This window comes from Helianthus annuus, chromosome 15 (assembly GCF_002127325.2).
Source record: "Helianthus annuus cultivar XRQ/B chromosome 15, HanXRQr2.0-SUNRISE, whole genome shotgun sequence".
In the NCBI taxonomy this organism is placed as follows: domain Eukaryota; kingdom Viridiplantae; phylum Streptophyta; class Magnoliopsida; order Asterales; family Asteraceae; genus Helianthus; species Helianthus annuus.
In genome coordinates this window covers 167400977-167406349 of record NC_035447.2, presented here as the reverse complement: position 1 = coordinate 167406349, position 5373 = coordinate 167400977, and positions in this window count along the sequence as shown.

The window sequence follows — 5373 nt, the reverse complement described above, 5'->3', positions numbered from 1 at the left end:
ATCGAATTGCGGTTGAGGTGTCATTGGTTGAATACTGAAGTAGGTACTTGGATCGAATTTAGGTTTTGAATGGGCGTGAGCTTGTGCAACAAGATGTGGTGGTGGGAACCAAGCGCTAGGGTCAAATTGAGGTTGAGATTGAGGTGGCTCTGGTACAAATCCAAAGGGATTTACATTAGTCACTTGAGGAAAAATGTTTGAATTCGTCATTGCAAAAATAAATGTCCCTCCAAATAATGGTTGTGAATAGAGACCCCAATCCTCACGAAAAATAGAAAATTAACAACTGTCCCACAACCACAAAATCTTTAAATGAAGCCCACAAAAAAAATTTTTGAATGCTGATAATAGGCCCACAAAGAATTTAATCGAAGAAAGTCCACAAAATATATCTTTCACAAAATACACCTGTTAATTCTCACAAATAATTATTTTCGTTGAAAGTTGAATGTTTAAATTTTGTGAAATTTGGTCCACGAAATATAACTGGAATAATAGGCCCAATTCTTACAATCCAACTAAAACCCACTAACAGGTTCTTCGTGAAAAAGGCTTAGATCTTCACCGAAACAGACAAAAATCTATATATTTCGTTGACCAAAAAAAGATTTTGTTGACTCAAAGTTTGGAATGGTTTTTTTTTTTTTTAAGAAATGGGATGTGTGTTAGTAGAAACAGAGAGGTGAGATTTCTTTTTCTTTATAAGATCTTATCTCTGACACACCACACTCTTGACCACAATTTTCAAACAACAGGTCACACTTTTCAAACAACAGGCCATCATTAGAAAGCCAAGAATGTCAAACAAATATATTATATTCAATCAACAATAATGCAAAACATTCAAATCTTCAAACATGAAACCCAAAACTGATGAACAACATGAACTCGTTGAAGATGTTTATGAACTGGATGAAGATTTCGGTGAAACCGATGAGTATTCCGGTGCCAGAAAATTTCCGAACAACAATTTTGCAAGAAAACTTCAATAAAAACCGTAACACAACATGTGTAAATGAGATTTTAACAAGGTTTTGTATGAACTAATCAGCAAAACATCAAGATTTTCAAGATTTTAAGTAGTTTTTCAGGAAATACAAACTTCAAACTCAAGAAAAAAACTCATAAAAATCTTTGAAAAATCAAGAAAACAATTTGGTTTTAACAAGGAATCGAGCCAACGCTCTTATACCACTTGTAGGTCCACCCGGAGGATCGAGTTAAACCTCTATTCCTGTTTTCCGACGAACCCGAGAGTGCGGAATCCAAACGGGTAAGTTAAACCAAGTTAGAACACAAAAACGACAAACACGGTTCAACGATTAACACTCAAATGTATTAATACGTATGACGGTTATAATGCGGTGTTTACAAATGGTCTCTGTAGACTCTCAGTGTGGGTATGTTTTACAGTGTGTTCTCTCAAATCTATTCAGACTTATCTTTTTGATCTGTTCTGTTCTGCTGCTTATATACTGCATGTTTGACGAAGTATCTGCAGTGGACGAAGTTTGAGATCTTCGTCACTCTTACATCATGGGGAACTTTAAACTTCGTCATGGTGAACTTTAAACTTCATCATGGGGAACTTTAAACTTCATCATGGTGAACTTTAAACTTCATCATGGTGAACTTTGTCAACAGCAAACAACTTAACAGTTAACACACTAATATGCATACTGCACACACGCAGTTGCATTTACATCGTATATTAGAAAGTAAACAACGTACCGAGTCAAGTTAGGAGGATATCTTGACTTCAGCCTTCACTTCGTAGCCGAGTCGAACTAGAACGATCCCGGAACGATCCGTGTCCACACAATATGCATCAATAAACTCCCCCTGGACGCTGATCGTTTCGAACACATCACAAATAGAAAGTGTATCAACAAACTCCCCCTTTGGACGTTACACGTTCTTCTACTCGTTTCGTTCTCCATCTCGTGATGGTTCATCCATTCTTGTCGTAGGATCTTCAAAGTCTTCACGTGTCGCAAGTAGAAAGTGTATCAACAAACTCTCCCTTAAAACAAACTCCCCCTTGAGTTATGCTCGTGAATCTTTTGATTTTCAGCACTTAGATCCTTGTGGTATTGATAAGTGGTCAACAACAACTCGATCATCTTGATCCTTTGATTGCATCCATGTTGTGTCTTCATACATCATGCACAATACTCACAGTCCTTGTGGTTTGGTGGAAAATGCCACTTCAGTCCAAAAAAAAATTGCATCAGTTCCGTCCTCAACATTTTTGAAACGTGCCACTTCAGTCGAAAAAGATAGCGCGCCATTAAAAACGTTGAGGACGGAACTGGCACAAGGCGTTATCTTTTTTGACTGAATTGGCACGTTTCAAGAATGTTGAGGATGGAACTGACGCAAATTTTTTTTTTTTTTTTGGACTGAAGTGGCATTTTTCACCAAACCAGAGGAAGGAATATGGCAGTTAACTCGATAATATATAATAAGAATCAAATAATACTCAAGTACAAATAAAAGTTTAGATAATAATATGTAAAAGAACATTTCAAAATGTTAGTTATAACATAATTGACAATTTCAACAAAAAACTGATAAGGTCGGTGATGCCCTCCAATGTGGAGTATTTGGTCACTCGGACGATGTTCATGTTATGGCCCCAATAACATGTGGCCTCTTCGGCCCAATAGTATCACGAAGGTAGTGGGCCGTCTATTGATCCAAAACCTAATTAACCCAACCCAAGTTGACAATGGTAAGGCTAAAGTAGTTGAAGGAATTGATGATGAGTTTAGAGATTAAGAAAAAGAAGAATAGAAACCGTAAGCCTAAGCTTGTCTTTGGGGGCCTTCAAAAAGCCCAATCTGAACCTTGGAGGTCGCTTCAGGTGGGGCTTCTCGGGCCAATAAGACAATGCCCATCAATGATCAACCAAGGCCCGGTTGCTAAGCCTACTTATGGCCAAGTTAAGTTGAAGTCTAAAAAATAGTTGTTTCCAATACCTTTGAGGCTCTAAATGATGCAAATGACAATGATGATTATGTGGATACTTATTATGATGGTGCAACCCCCCCCCGGGCGCCCTCTTAGTTTATTTTTGTTATATCATTTGTTTGTATGTTGTCTTTGGTTTGTTTCTATTCCGTGGCCTTATTAATAAAGTTTGCCTAGGGTATCGTCCCCTTTCCCAAAAAAGTAGCATATAGTCGCTTCAAAAGTTATAAGGAAGTTTATGCTACATGCTTAGAAGACTACATTTGTGGTTGAACATGGTTTCATATTGGTGATCACATTGTGATGTTCGGCATAAGGAAGGCCCATTGTTGATCGAGGATTAGCATGATCATACACAAGGGATATTGATAAGTATCAAACTTGGCAGCAAGAATAGAAGGAAGATGAGAAGATCAGAGTTAAATTGGAAGTGTCCTTTGTGTCACACCCCAACCGATGGCGAAAACATCGGGGTGAGGCACTGAGCGAAACAGATTGTCCAAGAGATTCCATAACAACTAATAATTACCAAATATTTAAGCATTACGTCCCATACCGTAACATATCAAGTAAACATAGTTATTACAGACGAATTGTTCTCAAAGACAAGTAAAATACTGTTCCGACAACTCAAAATATTAATTATTTGTTTCTAGACTCTCCTAAGCTCGATTCCATATAGCAAGCATAGCACAACATCCTAAACACCTGTCACATACGTTAAAATAGAGGTCAATACACATAGTGTAATGGTGAGCATACAAGTTTAATAGTATAATAGATAGAGAAATCGGTTTACGCATAACCAGCATGTAACATGTTGAAAAGCGAAGCTAGCACGTTATCTACAATGAAATATGCACAGACATGACTGCGAGTTATAGAATGCGCAACACATATCACCACTGTGACACGTGAAGTAAAACCCTTAACAACCCATGTCCATGACAGGTGCTGAGTCCAAACTATAGTACTATCATTGCTAAGGTGTCAGGCAACAATCACTGTGTAAACATAACATACAAGCATTCATCGAGTAACACGTATAACATGCAATAATGGTCAGCGTATAAAAGTGTTGGCGTTGTGTGTCGATTGTGATTCGAAATAGATAACGTATGTAACACCCAAAAGTGCGTAAAGCAAAAAGGGTTCGAGTATACTCACAGGTTGTGTTAAATGAATAACACAGCCTTGGATTGGATTGACGGGAGCGCTGGAAAGTTAGCCTGATTACAGAACGATAGCATAAGCGATGAACGATGCGTTAAACGGTGTCGAGTGAACTGAGTGACGAAGGGTTATCCGGTCGGATGACAATCCGGACGGATGGTCATCTGGTCGGATGGCCATTCGGTCGGATTGTCATTCGTTTCGAATGGATGTGTTTGTGTATGATGTGACTTTGAAGTTTTCGTTGTATCATTTAGAAAACAGAGAAGTATCTCTACCTTTCAGGCCGTCCGGCCGAACGGTCATCTGGACGTATGGTCGTTCGAGCGGATGGCAATCCGTTCCAGGTGAGATGGTTCCCAAAAGTTCAAGTCCCTTGGTTAGAATAGTCATTCGATCGGATGGTCATCCGATCGGATGACTATTCGTTGGAGACTGATAATCTTTGAAAATTTGCAAAAAGTTTAAGTGTTGAAGACCACAGGTCATCCAATCGGATGGCTATCTGATCGGACGGCTATCCGATCGGACGGCAATCCATTTAGTAACTTGTTCGTTTTGAAATCTGGAAAAATTCTCTAAGTTTAGAAAGTTTGCGGTTTGACCGAGACGATATGACAACGTATTAAACAGCGGAACCCCATCAAGTCCAAGTCATCCGATCGGATGGGAAACACCCTGTCTGATCAGTTAACTGTTCTTGATGGTTGTTTATGTTCAACCCGTTAAGTCGGTCATCTCTTCGGTAGGAATTCGTTCTCAGACCGACACTTTACTATAGAACGAGTAAAGGGCCTGCACGAGCTCAGATTCTATCGGTTTTGGGTGCAAGAGTGTAAAAGAGTTGAAAGAAGTTTAAATTGGTTTGAAAATGTTTAGATTTAGGTGAAATCAGTGTTTAAACATGTTGAAATCTCTTAGATATGAGTTGTTCTTGGTGGAATGAGGTCACACTTTGAAGTTCATGAGAACCCATGATGACATCACCCTTGAACAGTCCAAATCAGCCGATTTCATGGTGAAAAGTTAAGATTTGATGGTGAAAATGATGAGAGAGTGTGTGCTGATTGAGAAAGTATAAGATTTGGGGTAGAAACTTACAAGAATCGTGAGAAATCAAGAGAAAATAGCCCAAGAGTGTGCTGGTCGAACGAGAGCTGTCACATCACATGAGCAGTGATGTGACAGGTGGTATTTATAGGTGAGTGAGGAGAAAGGCGGTGCACA